This window comes from Salmo salar, chromosome ssa04, assembly GCF_905237065.1.
Source record: "Salmo salar chromosome ssa04, Ssal_v3.1, whole genome shotgun sequence".
NCBI lineage: Eukaryota > Metazoa > Chordata > Actinopteri > Salmoniformes > Salmonidae > Salmo > Salmo salar.
In genome coordinates, this window is record NC_059445.1 from 46,929,966 (window position 1) to 46,956,580 (window position 26,615).

A 26,615-nucleotide genomic window follows, 5' to 3' on the forward strand; every position below is an offset into this window, starting at 1 on the left:
GAACCCCAGCATGATTCCCCTCAGTGCAGTATAAGTCATATACAGGATGACATAAGGGCTGAGGTGTGGGGCTTACTGCAGGGATGTCCTTGGCCTATACCTTTAAAAACCATTGAGACAATGAAAGATAGAGGAGGGGAAGCTGTGTAAATTTTGGTGAGCGATACCAGGTTCCTGGAATGTATTTCACCGGCCAAATGGATCCTTCAGTGAGGAGGATAGATGAGAGCTATGCCTGTGGGCAGCCCCTGGACACTGTGCCCATCACTCAAGTACGGGCGGGCCGCACTGGGGTGCAGATCATATTTACACCCACCCAGCGGAGCAGGCTTAGGGGGTTGGGGGAGGAGTGCTGATGAACGGAGCAGTCTCCTGGCTGTGGTGCTGCACATGTATCACAGCAGGCCGCCTGCACCAGAGAAAACAGCAGTCATACATCGCCCCGGAGACCATCCCTCACCCAGACCACTCAATTAGAGGCAGCCACTCAGATACCTACAGCCCAGGCCAGCCCTGGGTGGCCCTAGTGTACAACACGGCCCTCTCCATAATCCACAAATTTTGAGATTGAGGAACTTGGCCACTGCAATAGTAATGGTATTAATAGGAAAATCATAGGGGCTCAGCATAAACAACAAAATAAAGATTCAAACATCAACAACAAATGAATAGTGCTGTAGGAGCCAAAAGTGCAATGAGAAAATTCACAATGTAACTGAAAACCTTCCAACCAAAACCACAGTTTGACTGTTTGAGTCCAAGTCTAAATCAAATCAAATAAATACTTATAATCCAATGCGGGGGGGAATACAAAAAAAGTAACCTCAACAGAATCCCTACCGTAAAGTTATTAATCCAACAGAAAATATAAAGGACCAATGGAAGGTGTCTATTATTACATTTTTTTCCCATGTCTATTTTTCCACCAAAACAGTGGCATATGGGAGAAAAGAGGCCGGAAATCCATCTTAGCAAACAGCAAACGAAGGTCGTGTTCCCTTGCTTAGAGTGAGTGGGACATGGCCCCCCCAATATTCCAGGGAGCTATTACGTCATCCCCTGCCCAATGTTTTTCAATCCTCGGAATGCACTGCTTCGTTCATAGAACATGGGTAACCTCCAATATCCGCTAATTAGCAGTTGTCTTTTTCCTACAAATGTGTCTCTAACTTTTGAACGGTTGGCATGATCAGCTATTGTGAAAGCTAAGTGTCACGTTTGTCGTATGATGAAGGAGACCAAGGCGCAGCGTGTGTATCGTTCCACATTTTATTATAACTGTGAAACTATGCAAGACATACAAATAAACTACTAAACAAAATAACAAACCGTGACGAAGAGGTGAAACATACACTACCTCAAAATATGATGACCAGCTGCCTCTAATTGGAGATCATCCCCCCAAAAAACAACATAGAAAAACAGAAACTAGAACCCCCCCCCCCCAAAGGTACGGACTCCGAACGCAAAACCTGAAACAACAAAAAAAAACAGGGAGGGTTAGGGTGGGTGTCTAATGTCGGTGGCGGCTCTGGTGCAGGATGAAGAAACTTCTCATCCCGCGGATCCTCCTGCATCGGAGGCGGTTCTGGTGCGGGACGAAGAACCCTCTCATCCTGCGGGGGTGTAGCCCCCGCTCCGCCAGTTGATCCCTCCACTTTTGTGTCACCGGACCGTGGATCATCACCAGAGGCTCTGGACTGCAGATCGTCGCCGGAGGCTCGGGACTGCGGACCGCCGCCGGAGACTCCGGACTGGGGGCCGTCGCCGGAGGCTCCGGACTGGGGGGCCGTCTCCGGAGGCTCCGGACTGTGGGCCTTCTCAGGAGGTTACCGACTCTGGGCCGTCTCAGGAGGTTCCCGACTCTGGGCCGTCTCAGGAGGACTGTAGGCCGTCTCAGGAGGCTCCGGACTGTAGGCCGTCTCAGGAGGTTCCGGACTGTAGGCCGTCTCAGGAGGTTCCGGACTGTAAAACGTCGCCGGAGGTTCCGGACTGGGAACTGTCGCCGGAAGCTCCGGCCTGGGAACTGTCGCCGGAAGCTCCGGACTGGGAAGGCGCACTGGAGGCCTGATGCGTGGGGCTGGCACAGGTGGCGCCAGACTGGTAACACGCACCTCAGGGCAAGTGCGAGGAGCAGGCACAGGGTGTACCAGGCTGGATAGACTCACTGGAGGCCGGGTACGTGGGGCAGGCACAGGATATACTGGGCCATGGAGGCGCACCGGAGGTCTCAAGCATAGAGCTGGCACAACCCGTCCTGGCTGTATGCTTACTTTCGCCCGGCAAATGCGGGGCGCTGGCACAGGACGCACTGGGCTGTGAATGCGCACTGGCGACACAGTGTGCGGAGCCGGCGCAGGATATCCTGGACCGAGGAGGCGTACTGGAGACCAGGAGTGCTGAGCTGGCACCACCCTTCCTGGCTGAATGCTCAATCTAGCCCGGCAAATGCGGGGCGCTGGCAACGAGCGCACCGGGCTGTGAATGCGCACTGGAGATACAGTGCACATCACCGCATAACACGGTGCCCGACTGGTCACATGCTCCACACGGTAAGCATGGGGAGTTGGCTCAGGTCTGAACCCTGACTCTCGTGCTTGCCTTGATGGTATAATGCCTCGTAATATCGCCGTTCTGCTCTCACTGCTTCAATCTCCTCCTTTGGACGGCGATACTCCCTGGGCCTTGTCCAGGGTCCTGACCCATCCAGGATTTCCTCCCAGGTCCAGTCCTCCTGACCACGTTGCTTGGTCCGTTGGTGGTGGGAGATTCTGTCACATTTGTCGTATGATGAAGGAGACCAAGGCGCAGCGTGTGTATCGTTCCACATTTTATTATAACTGTGAAACTATGCAAGACATACAAATAAACTACTAAACAAAATAACAAACCGTGACGAAGAGGTAAAACATACACTACCTCAAAATAATCTCCCACAAAACCTAGGGGGAAAAACAACAACTTAAATATGATCCCCAATTAGAGACAACGATGACTAGCTGCCTCTAATTGGAGATCATCCCCCCAAAAAAACATCGAAAAACAGAAACTAGAAACACACAACATAGAACATTTAAACTAGACAAAAACCCACTGTCACGCCGTGACCTACTCTAGCTTTCTATGGTCAGGACGTGACACTAAGACTCTCAATTAATTGTTTTGCACATTTTGACAAGATGATGGGGAGTCCCCCAAGGGGAATATCAACCAACAGACCATTTTTTGAATACTCCTCTTTACGAACACCTAAAATAAATGACGTTTTTTATGTTTAATCTTCTGTTTTGAATATAAAATGTAATATTGGGGTATACACTCAAACTTAAATACATTTAAACTCATTATCTGACATAGTACAAGTGTCTTCTTCAATTTGAGCCAATAGCCATGTGTGTGAGGTGTATTCTTTTGATACCATGAAGATTTGTAGTCTTCCCTGTGGCTCAGTTGGTAGAGCATGGTGTGTGCAACGCCAGGGTTGTGGATTCGATTCCCATGGGGGGCCAGTACAAAAAAAATATATATATATATGAAATGTATGCATTCATTACCGTAAGTTGCTCTGGATAAGAGCGTCTGCTAAATGACTAGAGTGTAAATGTCAGACTACCAAAAAACACCCTGTGTGACCCTCTTTTAGCTCATTGTGACGCAGAGGGTGGATACTATCTGGCAGTGGACACTATTTGGCATGACAGCAACCTGACACATTTTCAAAATGTTCAATTAGGGCTCTTACAATTTTTACAAAAACTATCTTGGTTAGTTTTTATGGCTTTGAGTCTGAAATGTAATAGGTTAAACATTTTCACACCCATTGTCTTCAACTATCAGGAAATAACACTGATCAAATTCTTTCACACTTTTACAGTGATCGGTTTCATCAGCTGTTGTACAATATGATACAAGACACAGGAAAAACAGAACTCTTGTTGCGCCTGTTCACAAGTAGTATTTTCCGAATTTCCCACGAGTTATGAATGCAGCATAATTCAAGAAAGCATCTGTTAGTAGGACAGGACACCAACCACACCCATACCTTCACCCACATCCATTTTTGGACTTGTAGATTAATGATACTGTATGTACCCATTGATTCTTGAAGAATATAACCTACAAATGCCTCATGATCATATATATATATATATATATATATATATATACAGTGGGGCAAAAAAGTATTTAGTCAGCCACCAATTGTGCAAGTTCTCCCACTTAAAAAGATGAGAGAGGCCTGTAATTTTCATCATAGGTACATGTCAACTATGACAGACAAAATGAATAAAAAAAATCCAGAAAATCACATTGTAGGATTTTTCATGAATTTATTTGCAAATTATGGTGGAAAATAAGTATTTGGTCACCTACAAACAAGCAAGATTTCTGGCTCTCACAGACCTGTAACTTATTCTTTAAGAGGCTCCTCTGTCCTCCACTCATTACCTGTATTAATGGCACCTGTTTGAACTTGCTATCAGTATAAAAGACACCTGTCCACAACCTCAAACAGTCACACTCCAAACTCCACTATGGCCAAGACCAAAGAGCTGTCAAAGGACACCAGAAACAAAATTGTAGACTTGCACCAGGCTGGGAAGACTGAATCTGCAATAGGTAAGCAGCTTGGTTTGAAGAAATCAACTGTGGGAGCAATTATTAGGAAATGGAAGACATACAAGACCACTGATAATCTCCCTCGATCTGGGGCTCCACGCAAGATCTCACCCTGTGGGGTCAAAATGATCACAAGAACGGTGAGCAAAAATCCCAGAACCACAAGGGGGGACCTAGTGAATGACCTGCAGAGAGCTGGGACCAAAGTAACAAAGCCTACCATCAGCAAGGGCATTGAAGACGAAACGTGGCTGGGTCTTTCAGCATGACAATGATCCCAAACACACCGCCCGGGCAACGAAGGAGTGGCTTCGTAAGAAGCATTTCAAGGTCCTGGAGTGGCCTAGCCAGTCTCCAGATCTCAACCCCATAGAAAATCTTTGGAGGGAGTTGAAAGTCCGTGTTGCCCAGCGACAGCCCCAAAACATCACTGCTCTAGAGGAGATCTGCATTGAGGAATGGGCCAAAATACCAGCAACAGTGTGTGAAAACCTTGTGAAGACTTACAGAAAACGTTTGACCTGTGCCATTGCCAACAAAGGGTATATAACAAAGTATTGAGATAAACTTTTGTTATTGACCAAATACTTATTTTCCACCATAATTTGCAAATAAATAAATTAAAAATCCTACAATGTGATTTTCTGGATTTTTTTTCTCATTTTGTCTGTCATAGTTGAAGTGTACCTATGATGAAAATTACAGGCCTCTCATCTTTTTAAGTGGGAGAACTTGCACAATTGGTGGCTGACAAAATACTTTCTTTCCCCACTGTATATATACTGCTCAAAAAAATAAAGGGAACACTTAAACAACACAATGTAACTCCAAGTCAATCACACTTCTGTGAAATCAAACTGTCCACTTAGGAAGCAACACTGATTGACAATAAATTTCACATGCTGTTGTGCAAATGGAATAGACAACAGGTGGAAATTATAGGCAATTAGCAAGACACCCCCAATAAAGGAGTGGTTCTGCAGGTGGTAACCACAGACCACTTCTCAGTTCCTATGCTTCCTGGCTGACGTTTTGGTCACTTTTGAATGCTGGCGGTGCTTTCACTCTAGTGGTAGCATGAGACGGAGTCTACAACCCACACAAGTGGCTCAGGTAGTGCAGCTCATCCAGGATGGCACATCAATGCGAGCTGTGGCAAGAAGGTTTGTTGTGTCTGTCAGCGTAGTGTCCAGAGCATGGAGGCGCTACCAGGAGACAGGCCAGTACATCAGGAGACGTGGAGGAGGCCGTAGGAGGGCAACAACCCAGCAGCAGGACCGCTACCTCCGCCTTTGTGCAAGGAGGAGCAGGAGGAGCACTGCCAGAGCCCTGCAAAATGACCTCCAGCAGGCCACAAATGTGCATGTGTCTGCTCAAACGGTCAGAAACAGACTCCATGAGGGTGGTATGAGTGCCCGACGTCCACAGGTGGGTGTTGTGCTTACAGCCCAACACCGTGCAGGACGTTTGGCATTTGCCAGAGAACACCAAGATTGGCAAATTCGCCACTGGCGCCCTGTGCTCTTCACAGATGAAAGCAGGTTCACACTGAGCACGTGAAAGACGTGACGAGTCTGGAGACGCCGTGGAGAACGTTCTGCTCCCTGCAACATCCTCCAGCATGACCAGTTTGGCGGTGGGTCAGTCATGGTGTGGGGTGGCATTTCTTTGGGGGGCCGCACAGCCCTCCATGTGCTCGCCAGAGGTAGCCTGACTGCCATTAGGTACCGAGATGAGATCCTCAGACCCCTTGTGAGACCATATGCTGGTGCGGTTGGCCCTGGGTTCCTCCTAATGCAAGACAATGCTAGACCTCATGCGGCTGGAGTGTGTCAGCAGTTCCTGCAAGAGGAAAGCATTGATGCTATGGACTGGCCCACCCGTTCCCCAGACCTGAATCCAATTGAGCACACCTGGGACATCATGTGTCGCTCCATCCACCAACGCCACGTTGCACCACAGACTGTCCAGGATTGGCGGATGCTTTAGTCCAGGTCTGGGAGGAGATCCCTCAGGAGACCATCCGCCACCTCATCAGGAGCATGCCCAGGCGATTTAAGGGAGGTCATACAGGCACGTGGAGGCCACACACACTACTGAGCCTCATTTTGACTTGTTTTAAGGACATTACATCAAAGTTGGATCAGCCTGTAGTATGGTTCTCCACTTTAATTTTGAGTGTGACTCCAAATCCAGACCTCCATGGGTTGATAAATTGGATTTCCATTTATTATTTTTGTGTGATTTTGTTGTCAGCACATTCAACTATGTAAAGAAAAAAGTATTTAATAAGATTATTTCATTCATTCAGATCTAGGATGTGTTATTTTAGTGTTCTCTTTATTTTTTTGAGCAGTGTATATGATCATGAGGCATTTGTAGGTTATATTCACTAAACATTCATATATATATACACATATACTATATATACATATTTACACATACATATATACATACATACATACATACACACTTTTTTAGAATATATCTTTATTATTCTTCGCAAACCCTACCACCCCTCTCCCATTTGGAGTAAACAAATCACCCAGTATTACTATCTGCAGCGTAGGTAAATGTTGCAATTCTATATATATATATATAAAACATTCAAGTTGCAAGAATTTTGTATAATAATTTAAATAGAAAAATTCAAAGTTTAATCCGGTGTCGTTTTGTATGTCAATTCATGAACCATGTGCCATAGAATCGGTACATCAAAAATCTCTTCACAACTATTTTGCAATTTATATGGCACAGCTGTAATTTTTTTGGTCCTTAAATGAAACTGGTATATATTTTTATTTATCACAATTTTCTTTAACCATTTTTGGTCTTTAATGCAGGGCCGACAGACAAGTTCCTTACTTTTTCCTCCTTCCACTTGGCTCATCCATTTTTGTGGTAATGCTGCAATTAGTTGTAATTTTGGGTAGAGCAGACATTTCCATGTCTGTGATAGCTGCATGTGTAACATACTGTAACTCCACCAGTCCTATTTATGATATCATTTACAAAGATTATACTTTTTTATCAATTAGTATATTTTAGTTTAACCACAATAGTTGTTGTATTATTTGTTCTGTCTTTTCAGATGGATTAAACTGAAATTGCAATCAACTTTCTAAGGTTTGTTTAAAAAATTATGATATTTTGGAGATAATTATTCAGTTCTAATCTGAATAAAGGGAAAAGGGACATTCTTGAACATGGGGTGAGACATTCTGACAAATTTACTAGAGAACCATTTCGGATTTACGTAAGTATAACTTTTGTATGACTGATGCCTTTAGTGAGAGGTCTAATGCTTTAATATTTAATCATTTCTGTCCTCCAAATTCATATTCAATAGATAAATGTCCTTTTAATTTTGTCTGGCTTGCCATTCCAAAAAATATATATATTTTTTTGTTCATATAATTTAAAAAGCAGGTCACTAGGTGTAGGCAAAACCATATGCAAATAGGTAAACTGTGATATGACTAAAGAGTTAATCAGGGTGATTTTTCCAAAAATAGACAGGTATTTTCCTTTCCATGGTAGCAAGATCTTATCTATTTTTGCTATCTTTCTATTAAAATTTATTGGAGTGAGATCCTTTCTTTATTTCGGGATATGTATACCGAGTATGTCCACATCCCCGTCAGACCATTTTATTGGTAAACTACACAGTAATGTAAAAGTAGCATTTTGTGTGATCCAATACATAATATACTACACTTATCATAATTTGGTTTTAATCCAGAGAGGTTAGAAAAAGTATCTAGATCCTCTATGAGACTGTGGAGGGATTCCAATTGAGGTTTTAAAGAAAACAAGAATCATCTGCATACAATGACACCTTTGTTTTTCAGCCATGGATTTCTAATCCCTTAATATTATTGTTGGATCTAATTTTAACGGCTAGCATTTCGATGGCAATAATAAATAGATTTGCCGATAGTGGACGACCTTGTTTAACTCCTCTTGATAGTTTAAAACTTTCTGAGATGTAGCCAATATTTACTATTTTACACCTATGGCTAGTATACATAACTTTAACCCATTTTATAAGAGATTCTCCAAAATTGAAATATTCCTGGCATTTATATATAAACTCCACTCATACTTTATCAAAAGCCTTTTCAAAGTCAGCTATGAAAACCAGGCCTGGATTCCCGATATTTCATAGTATTTTATTGTTTCCAGTACTTGTCTTTTATTATCTGAAATGTATCGTCCATGTAAAGAAATCTGTCTGATTAGGATTAATAATATCTGACAAAACCTTTTTAATTCTATGCGAGAGGCCTCCAATTTTTTAAATGGACGGGATCTTTATATTTACCACTTTGATCCTGTTTCAGTAATAATGAAATCAGACCTTCTTATTGCGTGTCTGATAATCTACCGTTTATATAGAAGTGGTTAAAACATGCTAATAATGGTCATCTGAGTATATCAAAAAAAGTTTGGTATACTTCCACTGGTATGCCATTCAGCCCTGGAGTTTTCCCGGACTTGAAGGCTTTAATTGCATCAAGAAGTTCCTCGTCTGTAATTTGGCCTTCACATGAGTTTTTCTGTGCAGATGTTAATTTTACATTATTAATAGCAAAAAAAAATCCATACAATTAGCTTCCGTTAATGGCGATGGAGGAGACTGAAATGAAAACATATTCTTAAAGTGCTTTACTTCCTCTTTCAAAATATCGTTCGGTGAATCATGAGTGACTCCATCATTAGTAACAAGTTTCAAATAATTTGGTGCATTTTTCCTAATAATCCATCCAGTTCACTTTATTTTTATAATATATTACACTGGATCTTTCTTGAATTAAGTTCCTTCATTTCTTTTTGTTTTTCCTCTAACTTACTCTGAGCCTTTATGGTACTGTTTTTATTGCTACAGTATCTGTCTGTACTGTTAGTGCTTCAATTTTCTTGGTTAATATGTACTCTTTTGACCTATATTGCTTTTGTTTTATAGATGAGTACTGAATTGCATGGCCTCTAAAGGCACATTTAAAAGTGTCCCATACAATAAGGGGATCTGCTGTACCTATGTTATGTTGGAAAAAGCAAGTTATAAATTATTCTGTCCTCGTTAAAAACACGTTTATATCCAGTAGGCTTTGATTACATTTCCAATGATGTAAGAGTAATATATATATGCCAATTATGTGATGATCCGACCGCATTCTGTCCCCTATCAACACTTTTTAAACGTTTGGTGCCAGAGAGAATGGCATAAGAAAGTAATCAAGACGACTAGCTTGATTAAGCCTGCGCCATGTATATCTCACTAGGTCAGGGTATTTAAGTCTCCATATATCCACTAATTCCAATATATCCATGACATTCATGATTTCCTTAAGTGCCTGAGGGTGATAGTTTCGGTGCATAGAGGTATTTAAAACCGTATTAAAATCTCCCACCATAATAATAGAGTCTAGTGTTGCTTGTAGAGTTGATCAATTCTTATATCTATTTTCAAAGAAGCTTGGCTCATCATTATTTGGGCCGTATAGGTTAATAAGCCATATCTGTTTATGGTCCAATAACATATTTAAAATCATCCATCCACTTTGAGGATCTGTTTGGACAATTTGCGAGTTTGGATCAAAATTACTGTTAATTAATATCATCACCCCTTTTGAGTTTCTTTGCCCATGGGAGAAATATATTTAGCTCCCCAGTAATTTTCCACAAAACATCTAAAATTGTTGAAAGAGTTTCCGGTAAACAATAGATATTATATTCCTTCTCTTAAATACTGATCGTCTTTTCTTATTATCTGCTAAGCCATTACAATAACTGGCTATACTTATTTCATCAATGATCATAATGAGACACAAGTTTCAATTCTATTTATCATAATATATGTTTGTAAACGTACCATTAAAAAGTGACATGATGATTTAGTATCTATATAGCTGTACCATGATATTTGCATTGCTACTAAGTAAACCTCCAATTGGTCCACACTATTCCACCTGCTAAAACCCCAACCACCCCTGACCCCCCGGAACCCATGGCCCCGGAGAGACCGGGACCCATCCTTCGAAAAGAGCACACAGTGCCGCCCACAGAACAGAAGCAGATCAACCGCCAAATGCATTTAATCGCCCTCACCTCTATTTGTATTATATATAGCCATTAATATATATATATTTTAAAAATCCTGTTTATCTTATTTTCCATAATTAGCCATTAATATTTGTAGTAATGTAGGCAGTTTAAGCAAAGGATTATTAGGATTAAATATTATTTTAGCAAACAATTATTGTGATTCATCCTATATTGTCCCTAACATCTTTTACTCCCGCGCAACAGTTGTGGGATACACACACACACACACACACACACACACACACACACACACACACACACACACACACACACACACACACACACACACACACACACACACACAACCCCTTTCCCCCACACAACCATAGACTCAGATTCTCAACAGTTGCACCATCCCAGAGTCCAACTCAAGAAAGGTCTTGATTTACGAATGTTTAAACAGTTGCATCTGTCTGAGAAGGCCTGCAAAACTGAGCAAAAAATGGGCAGAAATGGGGAGATTTCATTAACCACTGCCACTTCCTAGGTGATAGAGGTCAGATATACCCCCTTCCCCTGATACACCCACACATGGTCCCCCGTTGTGACTATATTCCCAAGCAAGTCCGTGCAGTCAGATTTTGTGCCACCAGGGGCACAATAATATACCCCCTCTCTGAATGTCAGAGTGTGACCCCCTCCCCATGGGTTACTGCAGCTAGTGTTGGCAGCACTGCCACTGCCTGGGTGGGGGCACTCCACCGGAATCCCCACCGGCTAGGTAAAAGGTCGTCAAGGTTCTCATTAGCAGCTTTGAGAATTTCCTTGTAAATTATGCTCTCCCATCAGGGGGCTCCGGCTTCGCAGAACCAACCCTGCCAGGCAGGATCAGAATCTTGAGGGGGCGGTGCTGCTCTAGAAGGTCTCTGACCGCATTTTGGCTGCATACAGGCTGCTTACTGCAGGCCCTTTAAAACAGATAGGGACTTCTCCTTAGTATCTGGGTCGTTCAGGTGGGTGTCTAGGGTATAGGGTTGTGGACCATTCCATCAATATAGGACCATAAATAAATGTATTAGATGTATAATTTATTTTACAAATTTAGTTTCCCATGATAGGACAATAAATAAATTAGATGTATAATTTATATTAAAATGCAATTCCACCATGATAGGACAATAAATAAATAAATAAGATGTATAATTCATTATAAAATGTATATCCCTCATCTGCACAAAATTGAAAGCTCTCTCACAACCCCTGCTCACAAACATACATTGGTTCTGGGATATGCAACCTTTTCCTTTCTCACACACTTAACGCCACACTTTCCCAAACACCAAAAAACACACACCACACCATCCATCTCAATACATCCACACACGCCCACATACTGTGCCTTCTGTCTGCTGTGTTTTTATCTCCACAATGTTGAATTAATGCTTTTGTGTTCCAATTAGTTATATTTGAAGATAGAAAAGCATTTTTTTTTTGTATTATTACATTCCATACCATGGCTAGTATTGTGTGTTTCATTATTTGCCTCCTCTATGAGTACTTTTTAATTTTTAGAATAGCCATGGAGTAGTGTTTGTGTCTCTGAACAATTGGTTATCAATACACAGTTTATCGACAACGAGAGCTACGCGTTTCCCTTTCAATCTATTTTCCTTGAAAATTGGATACAGAACTTTGCTTCATTCTGCAATTTCCTTCGGGAACTGGTCATTCATGCCTATTTTCGTGACAGCAAGTCTTTTACCCAGGCTTTTAACCATTATTTTATCTTTAAAGAAAGCAAATTTGGCAACGACTGGGCGTTCATACCTTTGCCCTCTGTCTGAAGCGATGTACCGTTAAAGTTGGATTTTGTCGATAGCTTCACGTGGGTTCTGAAGCGCTGCAAGGAGGTACCTTCTAACTACAGATTCAGGAACTTCTCATTCTTTCTCTTGGATACATGTAAGTACCAGATTCTCTCTCATGGATCTAGTCTGTATGCAGGGGCAGAAATCCCGGGGGGGACGGGGGGGACACGACCCCCCCATCCTGGGAAAAATATGATTTGTCCCCCCCAGTATATCACTGAAACATAACAATGTAATTTAAATAATATTAATAATAAGCAATGAAAGCAATTGTGCTGATTATAGACACTTAATAGTGCGTTTTTAAGTTTCAAAAGATTGCGACCCCCCCCACCCTTTGCCTCACAATGGTTTGATCCACTGCCAGTTCCTTAGCTTGCTATGTAACAGAGAGGTCGTATCTACTGTAAATTAGTGCTTCAAAGTCCCTGTGATAAGGTTAGCGATAAACTGAAATCCAAACTGAACAGAACTACACTCTCTTCTACCATTGTAGAAGGGAACTTTTATTTATTTATTTATTTTATTTCACCTTTATTTAACCCGGGTAGCAGAGATTATAGCAAACACCACTGAAACTGAATTGGTGCTCGCTAGCTTTGCAAATTCAGCTATTGTTGGAAGCCAGCCAATATGAAACAAACTATTAAAATTACAAAAGGTTGCAGCATATGTTGTGTAAATGGTGAACTCATACAGCTGTCAACTCTTGTCATTTTAATCCGTTTCACATTTGCTAGCTACCTTTTAGATCGAAGCCCAAATAGAATGATTGAAGATGATAGAAGCCCATCTCCTACTGTAAATAACCTACACACTGTGTGTGTAGCCAGCCAGCCAGCCAGGTAGAAAAATGGCAGAAAAATAAAAGACGGACATCAGAGTATTTTTCAATACACCAAAAACGCATAGTAAGAACCCTAGTAGCCTAATATCTCAAAGACTAGTTGATAAAATGTTTATAAGAAAGAAATGAAATTCTAATGGAAATGTTTCACAATGATGTCATTAGGCAGAGCAGGCAACAGATGGCACACAGACAGCAGAGTTGGGGACAGATATGCAGGGACAGACTGGCAGAGACAGGGAGTCTCAGGTAAGTTTGTTGAGTCTTTGTTTGGCAACATTATGAAAGGTTCTCAATTTTTTTGACTTGTAAAATAGGAACATAATTGGAAAATGCCATGGATACCCCCACTCTCAACTTAAACTGGTGACTGAACTAAGATTTGTTAAAGGCAATGGTATTGCTGTTGTGATTAGTTGTGTAGTTTTGGGTACCGGTAGTTAGGAGTACGGCAAACACCTTATTTCTTTGGTTCCTCAATATACATTTACCATATTACAATGTAGGCTATGTGTTACAGCACTACTTTTGGTGTCCCCCTCAGGAATTGCTCTTGAGAAAATGTCATGTAATTGTCCCCTCCAAAGTTGATATCAGATTTTCGCCCCTGTCTGTATGTCAAGCAAGGCTTCTCTCAGAACGATGTTCTCCTTCTTAACTTTGGTTTCAATCTTATTGACTGTCCCTTTTAGCTTGTTTGTGTCTTTCTTGAATGTCGCAGCTTTTTCGTCACTCATCTTGAGGCTTGCCTTCAACTCTTTTCTATCCTTACTGACTAGTTTAAGTATGCCCAGTTTGTCATTTATTGATTTTAACAGATCGGTTTCGACCTTTACCATTCCCGGTGGTGAAAAGATTGAATCGTCTGTGTCTGTAGAACAGTGACGTTTTCGTTTTGAGATAGGTTCCCGTCTTCGTCATGTTTGGGTGTTGCTTGTTTTCATAATATTTGTCGCTAAATTTCTCTAGTCTTATGATCTGTTTTGCGTTGTTATCCTGATTGAAGGTTATTACCCACAAGATTGTGAAGTGCTAATATTTAGTCTAACTTACTAATATTGAATATTACGTTTTTATCTTGAGGTGATCTACATTGCTTGCATTCAGTCTGCCATCTTTCCTTCACAGTCTGCCATCTGTCTATGAATTTGAGAGTGTTTACATTTCTCCAGCCACATCCCTCAACTTTTTACCGAAACAGGGGCGGAGAATTAGCTTTGTTATTGTTTCAGCTGCTGATTGCTGCTTTAAAGGCCTACTGTGTTAACACAGTCTTAGCCAAGTACAAACATCAACACATTATTTTCATAAATGCATCATTTATTCATTATTTATTTTAGAGGCTATGTTTAAATTATTTTTCACTTTATACTTTCATGGTAACATACAGTGAATTTGGAAAGTATTAAGACCCCTTGATTTTTTTCAAAATTTTGTTACATTACAGCCTTATTCTAAAATGAATTAAATCATTTAATTCCCTCATCAATCTACACACAATACCCCGTAACGACAAAGTAAAAACTGGTTTTTAAAATTGTTGCTTATTTATAAAAAATGAACAACTGAAAAATCACATTTACATTAGTATTCAGACCCTTTACTCAGTACTTTGTTGAAGCACCGTTGGCAGCGATTACAGCCTCAAGTCTTCTTGAGTATGACGCTACAAACTTGGCACACCTGTATTTGGGGAGTTTCTCCCATTCTTCTCTGCAGATCCTCTCAAGCTCTTTCAAGTTGGATGGGGAGTGTCGCTATTTTCAGGTCTCTCCAGAGAGGTTCGATCGAGTTGAAGTCCGGGCTCTGGCTGAGCCACTCAAGGACATTCAGAGACTTGTCCCGAAGCCGCTCCTGCGTTGTCTTGGCTGTGTGCTTAGGGTCATTGTCCTGTTGGAAAGTGAACCTTCATCCAAGTCTAAGGTCCTGAGTGCTCTGGAGAACGTTTTCATCAAGGATCTCTTTGTTCTTTGCGCCATTCATCTTTCCCTCGATCCTGACTAGTCTCCCATTCCCTGCCACTGAAAAACATCCCCACAGCATGATGCTGCCACCACCATGCTTCAGCATAGGGATGGTGCCAGGTGTCATGACGTGGCCCTCTTTGGATATAGCAAGCACCAACTCTCTCTCTCTCACCATCTCTCTCTTCCCCCTACAACCAGGCTCTGTTATCTCAGGTCGTAAATTCCTGGAGGAGACTCTCCCCGTTCATGCAGTATAGAGAGAGATAGGGTTCACAGTAGAACAAAGGAACTTCTACCTCACAGAACTTGAGAACTGAACAATATCAATGTTTTGGAGAATGTGTAACCGGTCGGTGGAGAATCCAGCTACGACCGGTCCATTTTGTTTTATGATTGTGACCTCAGGAAAGACAATACAGCCACATTACCATAACTCTGTTTATTCAGGAGCCTCCATTCTGAGGCTTGCATATAATTATTGTATAAAATGAATGAGTAAAGATGAAACTATTTGTGAAATTGTGTAATGTGATTTTAAACTGTTAATGTGAGAGAATTGTATTTCTGTTTAAAGTTTCACAAAGTCATTGGCCCGCCCCCATGAGCACAGACATCGATCTGGCATCATGGGACAGCTTTCTACAGTTCCGAATAAAACCCCCACCTGGAGAAGCCCACTTTAGACCAAGCGTACCTCGATTACCGAGAGGGCTAAGGTTTGAGTAGATACCATGCATTCCTCGGTTGCTGAATTCTTAACCATACCACATGGTTAACCTCTCTTGGGTAGGGGGCAGTATTTTCACGTCCGGATAAAAAAACGTACCCGATTTAATCTGGTTATTACTCCTGCCCAGAAAATAGAATATGCATATAATTGTTTGATTTGGATAGAAAACACCCTAAATTTTCTAAAACTGTTTGAATGGTGTCTGTGAGTATAACAGAACTCATATGGCAGGCCAAAACCTGAGAAGATTCTATACAGGAAGTGCCTGTCTGACCATTTCTTGAACTTCTTTTCCATCTCTATCAATTACTAAGGATCTCTGCTCTAACGTGACACTTTCACGCTCGTCCATAGGCTCTCAGAGCGCCGGAAACGGAATGTCGACTCGCAGCCCCAGGCTGAAAACACATTATCGCATTTCGAAAGTGGTCAATCGGAACAATGACACGTGCGCTTATGCGCGTGAAGACCCCATTTTCTTCTTTTCCTCTTTGACGAAAAAGAGATCTCCCTGTCGGAATATTATCGCTTTTCTACGAGAAAAATTCGTAAAAATTGATTTTAAACAGCGTTTGACATGCTTCGATGTACGGTAATGGAATACTTAGAATTTTTTTGTCACGACATGCGCCCGCGAGTCATCTTTCGGATAGTGTCCTGAACGCACGAACAAAACGCGGCTATTCGAACATAACTATGGATTAATTTGGACCAAAACAACATTTGTGGTTGAAGTAGAAGTCCTGGGAGTGCATTCTGACGAAGAACAGCAAAGGTAATCCAATTTTTCTTATAGTAAATCTGAGTTTAGTGAACGCCAAACTTGGTGGGTGTCAAATTAGCTAGCCCGTGATGGCGAGCTATCTACTCAGAATATTGCAAAATGTGCTTTTGCCGAAAAGCTATTTTAAAATCTGACACCGCGATTGCATAATGGAGTTCTGTATCTATAATTATTAAGATAATTGTTATGTTTTTTGTGAACGTTTATTGTGAGTAATTTAGTAAATTCACCGGAAGTTTTCGGTATGTTATCTAGTTCTGAACGTCACATGCTAATGTAAAAAGCTGGTTTTTGATATATATATGAACTTGATTGAACAAAACATGCATGTATTGTATAACATAATGTCCGAGGAGTGTCATCTGATGAAGATCATCAAAGGCTAGTGCTGCATTTAGCTGTGGTTTTGGTTTTTGTGACATTATATGCTAGCTTGAAAAATGGGTGTGTGATTATTTCTGGCTGGGTACTCTTCTGACATAATCTAATGTTTTGCTTTCGTTGTAAAGCCTTTTTGAAATCGGACAATGTGGTTAGATTAACGAGAGTCTTGCCTTTAAAATGGTGTAAAATAGTCATATGTTTGAGAAATTGAAGTTATAGCATTTTTAAGGTTTTTGAATATCGCGCCACTCGATTCCACTGGCTGTTGACTAGGCACATACCCGAGAGAGGTAAAACTCTGAGACTATCGATACCGACAGAATAAGAGCAAATCTTCGATACTAATTACTAGTCTGCAGCTAGGAATTATGCACCATTGAATGCGAAGACCGACATCCGCCGAAACACCTATTCTATAAGAATATTTCTGAATGTTACTCTGAAGTATCCATTCTAACCAAAGACTCCAGGGACACAGAGAGAATCTTGGATGAACTTTCCAACAGAAAAGGACGATACCAACAGAGATCACGATGACACACTGAGCGTAAATATATATATTGATTGCAATTATTCCCGAATGAGTGAGCGTTCATGTGCAAAGGGATAGCATTTCAATTATTATAATTATCAACTGTGTAGTGTCTTTTGTCTTTTGTGCCCTTCTCAGTCCCTTTGTCTAACAAGCCACGATACCGGTTTAGCCCAGTAGGGCACATCCCCTATCATTTCCTTGTAACCATACCTACTGTTTGTTTTGTTTGTTATGCATTTCTGTGATTATTTAGTTAGTTAGTAAATAAATTATTAAGACAATTGATGTATGGATGATTCATAGCAAAGACTGGGTTCGTGCAGATAACCAACAATTTACGACGTTTGGAATGAGACTAACGTGAGGTAAAGAATAATTCATTAATTAGAAGACTAATTGATCAGATATTAAAATATCTGAAAAGTTATATTAGGAAAATTATAACTTTGTAATCTGAAGATTTTCCTTGGTGCCCCGACTTCCTAGTTAATTACATTTACATGATTAGTTTAATCACGTAATAATAATTACAGAGAAGTGATTTAATAAAATAACAGTCTCCACTTTAATGATGACAAAGAAATGACACAGTTTTCCTCCAGACGTGACGCTTGGCATTCAGGCCAAAGAGTTCAATCTTGGTTTCATCAGACCAGAGAATCATGTTTCTCATGGTCTGATAGTCTTTAGATGCCTTTTGGCAAACTCCAAGCCTGCGGTCATGTGCCTTTTACTGAGGAGTGGCTTCCGTCTGGCCACTGTACCATAAAGGCCTGATTGGTGGAGTGCTGCAGAGGTGGTTGTCCTTCTGGAAGTTCTCCCATCTCCACAGAGGAATTCTGGAGCTCTGTGAGAGTGACCATCAGGTTCTTGGTCCCCTCCCTGACCAAGGCCCCTCTCCCCGATTTCTCAGTTTGGCCAGGCAGCCAGCTCTAGGAAGAGTCTTGGTGGTTCCAAACTTCTTCCATTTAAGAATGATGGAGGCCACTAGGTTCTTGGGAACCTTCAATGCTGCAGACCTTTTGTGGTACCGTGTGGCTCAGTTGGTAGAGCATGGTGTTTGCAACGCCAGGGTTGTGGGTTCGATTCCCACGGGGGGCCAGTACGGGGGAAAAAAATGTATGAAATGTATGCATTCACTACTGTAAGTCGCTCTGGATAAGAGCGTCTGCTAAATGACTAAAATGTAATGTAAATGTACCCTTCCCCAGATCAAAATGTGGAAAAAAGAGAAGAGGTCTGAATACTTTCCGCATTGTACTGTATGTTACACACAGACTGAGTTTGTAAGGAAGCGTCTTATTATAGATGGTTTATTCATGTACATATTGTTTTTCAAATGGAGACTGCAGTTTCCATTTATGCCATGTCATTATTTTTACTAGGCACTTTAAGCAGAATGCTTAAATAACTGCCTCTGGTAACAGTAACATTTCCTCTTGATGATACACAAACATCCACACACCCGTAGGACTTAATTTGTTTCTTCCCTTCCAACTCCCAGGCGTACTGCTATCCTGGTGAAGGACGCTGAGGATGACGTGGACTTCTAGGAGTTCAGGAGCATCCTGGAGAGGAGCCAGGTTCCCACAGAGACCCTGGGACCAGAGGAGTTCAGCCAGAGGCTCCCCCGGGTCAACCTGCTGACAGGGGAGGGGGCCCTCATAGACACCACCGCTGGGGTCCTGTATGCAAACCGGGCCCTCAGGGCAGTACAGGTACAATAAGGGCCCCTGAAACAACCTTCGTACAACACCTAGGGACCTTGCGGAGAGGTTCAGACCTCTTGGTATAATGGATTAACTAACAGTCACAGGAACTCAGGTTTGAATCTCAGTCAGGCTCCTTTGCTAGAGTCCCATTAGGCTGTTAAGGGAAGTAAGAAAGGCTTTTCCATTCATTTCTGCATCTCTCGCATGCATTCCCGGAGAGTGTTCCAGAGTGAGGGAGGAGTGATAAAGGATGGAGATCAGGTTACAGACATCCAGCCTGGCTCTACAGTCACCGTGACGACAGCAACTGAGGTCTACAGGGCAGAGAGCTTGGTTATTACAGCTGGGCCCTGGGCCAACACACTGATGGCCTATACTGGACTCCAAATACCACTACAGGTGCAGTCACACAAACACACATGCGCACACACACGTATGCATACACACGAGTGAAGACCCATCATTCTGAGCAAAAACTGTTTATCAAAAAATATATATAAATATATATCTTTTGCCTGTTTTGCATGTTATTTTGTCTTTAATTCTTGTCATATATACATTTACAAACAATGTAATCCAGCATGACTTCTGCCGCATTCAAAACTATTTGAAACTCGGAACTGGGTCCCCCCCAGAGTTCCCATTTGTCTTGAAAGCACCATAAATCCGGAGAATACCAGACTTTGATGACAAAATTGCCCATGTGCCTCACCCTAAATAATTCCCCCCTCAGCACTTAGCCTTCTTTTCTGACTTGGTGGTGCACATGTAGCCTAAAGCTTGTTTTAGAGAAATGTCACCATCAAATATTGTAAGAGCTTTTCTTTGTCTGCTTATATGCCCCCTTTATTTATCCTATGATTCTGACTTGGTGTACAGGGAGAATACTGTAAGAACGGCCAATGTTATGAATTCTGTTGCTGTACATTTAGGTGCTGAACAAACAGTTCTATTGACTACGTCCATTTTAGCTCGCTCATTAGTCTTAATCGAAATTACGGATTTCCTCATATCGGCTCATTGTTCCCTTATGCCATTGTTTATATATCTCATTGTTATAGGCCTATTGCTTATATCTCATTAATACTGTATCTTATTCATAATTGTAGGCAATGTTGGAATGATTTCATTGTTTTCCTTCCTTTGTGTATTATAATTAGCTCATGTGAGAAGGAGATACAATATTATGTTGTTGAGTCTGTTCGCCAGTAACAGTCTCTTCCCATTCAAATATTTGTTTTCAACAAAATAATTCAGTAATAGACCAATGTAATTCCTGTTGATATAGAGAGGGTTGTTTTGTTTGTGCAATGCGCTGTCTGTGTGTCGGTATATTGTATTTAAATCTGGATCCTCACAAATGTATTTTTCCTTTCTTTTTAGAGTACATAGGCCTAGCAAAATACTTCAAATGGTACTGTAGGCGAACTGAGTGTCTCTCTCTCTCTCTCTCTCTCTCTCTCTCACTCTCTTTGGTGAATTTAAGGCCTCAAAATCTTGCTGAATTTATCTGTACTAACATCTACAGTATCTGAATTTCTGTCTGTGTCCATTAGGCCTACCTCGTCGCAGCTCATTTGCTTGCACGTGCTTATTCTTAGAGCTAAGTGTTAATGATATAAGAATACATTTTATGAACTTACTGAACATGAGTGTAATATGTTTGTGTATGGTTCAAAAGTCAAAACTTATGTTGGCGTTTGTTATTATTGAAGGAGAATGCGGTTCTTATTGACTTACACAAATATACAAAGAGTTAGTAAAAACCACATTTGTTTAAGCAAGTCAGCCATATCAGCTATGGTTTTTAAAAAGGCTGTAAATGAGGCTGAATTAACTCTTTCGATGTCAGACAATTAAGGCTCCGCTGATAGCCAAGTGTAGCAGTGGTAAGGATTCACTCCATGGTACTGAAAGGAACGTTCTGCTGTTGGGACAGCTTTATGTAGGCCCTGACAGTTTCTGGGCACCGTTTGTCACCCTTATAGTGCAATTAATGTATTGTTTAGTGTTGTGTTGTGTAGTGGCTTTGCTGGCATGAGTCCCCCAAAAAATTGGGGAGTTTGCTCCACCAAGATTTACATGCTAAAATCACCACTGTCACACACACGGATGCAGGCACACACGCAGACACACAGTTAATGTTATACAAACATGTAGCAACTACGATGACAAACATGAATACATACGACACAAAGACCTAGGACTTCCTGCAGCTGTACCTGCTAGCTTCACCTCTCTTACAAACACGCATTCAGCTATGTAGCTGAGCCCCCTGTGATGACATCTGCTCCCATCTCTCTCCAACAATAACGAATACAGATTGGCCTTTAACTTCCACTAACATATAGTACATACACTACATACTCTATAAATACAGTACATACACTATATATACAGTATATACAGTACATATACTATACATACAGAACAAACTCTATACATACAGCACATACACTATATATACAGCACATAAAGTACAAATAATATAAATACAGTACATACAGTACATAAACTATATATACAGTACATACACTATATATACAGTGCATACACCATATTTACAGTACATAAACTGTATATACAGTACATACACTATGTAGACAGTACATACAGTACATTCACTATACATACAGTACATACACTATATATACACAGCATATAGACATATACAGTAAATACAGCACATACTATATATACAGTGTATAGAGTACTTACACTATATATACACAGTACATACACAATATACAGTATATACAGTACATACACTATATATACAGTATATACAGTACAAACACTATAAGCACAGTACATACAGTACATTCATTATATATACAGTACATACCATATACACACAGTACATACACTATGTATACAGTACATACAGTACATAAACTATATACACACTATATACACTGTATATACAGTATATACAGAACATACAGTGCATACACTATATATGCTGTACATACAATATGTAAATAGTACATACAATACATATAGTACATACACTATATATACAGTACATGAAGTATATAGACGATATATACAGTAAATACACTAAATATACAGTACATACACTACATACACAATATATACAGTACACATACAGTACATACAGTATATATAGAGTACATAAAGTACATATACAGTACATACAGTACATAAACTATATATACAGTAAATACAGTACATACACTATATACAGTACGTACACTAAACAAACAGTATGTGCACTATATATACAGTACATACACTATATTTACAGTACATACTCTATATAAACAGTACATACACTATATATACATTACATACAGTACATTCACTATAAATACAGTACATACACTATATACACAATACATACACTATATATACAGTACATACAGTACATACACTAGATATACAGTACATACACTATATATACAGTATATACACTATGCATACAGTGTATATACAGTACATACACTATATATACAGTACATACAATATGTATATAGTACATACAATACATATAGTACACACACTATATATACTGTACATGAAGTATATACACTATATATGCAGTAAACTGTATATACACTATATATACAGTACATACAGCATATATACTATATATACAGTACATACAGTACATACGCTATTTATACAGTACATACACTATAAATACAGTAAATACACAATATATATATATATAGTACATACACTATATAAACAGTACAAACAGTACATACACTACATATACATGAAAAATACACCTTAAATAAAGTACAAATGCTATATACACAGTACAGTACACTAAATATACAGTACATGCAGTACATACTCTATACATACAGTACATAAGGACATACACTATATATACACAGTACATACACTATATATACAGCTCATACAGTACATGCAGTACATACACTATACATACAGTACATAGACTACACATACAGTATATAGACTATATATGCACAGTACATACACTATATATACAGTTCATACAGTACATACACTATATATACAGTACATACAGTACAAACAGTTCATACACTATATATACAGTGCATACAATATATATACACAGGGCATACACTATATATACAGTATATACAGTACATACACTATATATACAGTACAAACAGTTCATACACTATGAATACTGTACATACACTATATATACAGTAAATGCAGTACATGCACTATATATACAGTATATAGAGTGCATACAGTATATATACAGTACATACAGTTCCTACACTAGATATACAGTACATACACTACATATACAGTACATACAGTACATGCACTTTATATATGCAGTATATACACTATATATGCAGTGCATACAGTACATACACTATATATACAGTGCATACAGTACATACACTGTGTATACACGTATATACGCTATATATACAGTACATACAGTACATACACTATACATGCAGTACATACACTACATACAGTACATACACTATATATACAGTACATACACGATATATGCAGTTCATACAATATGTATACAGAACATACAGTACATAGCACTATATATACATTATATATATTATATATACAGCACATACACCATATAAACAGTAAATACACTATATATATACAGTAATGCAGTATATACCCTATATATAGAGTAAATATAGTATATACACTTTATATACAGTACATACAGTGATAGCCAAGTGTAGCAGTGGTAGGGTTTCACTCCATTGTGCTGAAAGGAGCGCTGCTGTTGGGACAGCTTTATGTAGGCCCTGACAGTTTGTGAGCACCGTTTGTCACCTTATAGTGCAATTAATGTATTGTTTAGTGTTGTGTTTTGTAGTGGCTTTGCTGGCGTGCGTCCCCAAAAAATATTGGGGAGTTTGCTCCACCAAGATGTACATGCTAAAATCACCACTGTCACACACACGCATGCAGGCACAAACGCAGACACACAGTTTATGTTATACAAACATGTAACAAGTACGACGACAAACATAAATACATACGACACAAAGACCTAGGACTTCCTGCAGCTGTACCTGCTAGCTTCACCTCTCTTACAAACACGCATTCAGCTATGTAGCTGAGCCCCCTGTGATGACATCTGCTCCCATCTCTCTCCAACAATAACGGAATACAGATTGGCCTTTAACTTCCACTAACATACAGTACATACACTACATACTCTATAAATACAGTACATACACTATATATACAGTATATACAGTACATATACTATACATACAGAACAAACTCTATACATACAGCACATACACTATATATACAGCACATAAAGTACAAATAATATAAATACAGTACATACAGTACATAAACTATATATACAGTACATACACTATATATACAGTGCATACACCATATTTACAGTACATAAACTGTATATACAGTACATACACTATGTAGACAGTACATACAGTACATTCACTATACATACAGTACATACACTATATATACACAGCATATAGACATATACAGTAAATACAGCACATACTATATATACAGTATATAGAGTACTTACACTATATATACACAGTACATACACAATATACAGTATATACAGTACATACACTATATATACAGTATATACAGTACAAACACTATAAGCACAGTACATACAGTACATTCACTATATATACAGTACATACCATATACACACAGTACATACACTATGTATACAGTACATACAGTACATAAACTATATACACACTATATACACTGTATATACAGTATATACAGAACATACAGTGCATACACTATATATGCTGTACATACAATATGTAAATAGTACATACAATACATATAGTACATACACTATATATACAGTACATGAAGTATATAGACGATATATACAGTAAATACACTAAATATACAGTACATACACTACATACACAATATATACAGTACACATACAGTACATACAGTATATATAGAGTACATAAAGTACATATACAGTACATACAGTACATAAACTATATATACAGTAAATACAGTACATACACTATATACAGTACGTACACTAAACAAACAGTATGTGCACTATATATACAGTACATACACTATATTTACAGTACATACTCTATATATACAGTACATACACTATATATACATTACATACAGTACATTCACTATAAATACAGTACATACACTATATACACAATACATACACTATATATACAGTACATACAGTACATACACTAGATATACAGTACATACACTATATATACAGTATATACACTATGCATACAGTGTATATACAGTCATACAGTACATACACTATATATACAGTACATACAATATGTATATAGTACATACAATACATATAGTACACACACTATATATACTGTACATGAAGTATATACACTATATATGCAGTAAACTGTATATACACTATATATACAGTACATACAGCATATATACTATATATACAGTACATACAGTACATACGCTATTTATACAGTACATACACTATAAATACAGTAAATACACAATATATATATATATAGTACATACACTATATAAACAGTACAAACAGTACATACACTACATATACATGAAAAATACACCTTAAATAAAGTACAAATGCTATATACACAGTACAGTACACTAAATATACAGTACATGCAGTACATACTCTATACATACAGTACATAAGGACATACACTATATATACACAGTACATACACTATATATACAGCTCATACAGTACATGCAGTACATACACTATACATACAGTACATAGACTACACATACAGTATATAGACTATATATGCACAGTACATACACTATATATACAGTTCATACAGTACATACACTATATATACAGTACATACAGTACAAACAGTTCATACACTATATATACAGTGCATACAATATATATACACAGGGCATACACTATATATACAGTATATACAGTACATACACTATATATACAGTACAAACAGTTCATACACTATGAATACTGTACATACACTATATATACAGTAAATGCAGTACATGCACTATATATACAGTATATAGAGTGCATACAGTATATATACAGTACATACAGTTCCTACACTAGATATACAGTACATACACTACATATACAGTACATACAGTACATGCACTTTATATATGC

The 26,615-nt window shown here is 39.2% G+C and overlaps 1 pseudogene; it reads left to right on the top strand.

Annotated features, from left to right (window-relative positions):
* Positions 1-26,615, top strand: part of LOC106603278 (peroxisomal sarcosine oxidase-like) — a 46,674-nt pseudogene that overhangs the window by 1,220 nt on the left and 18,839 nt on the right.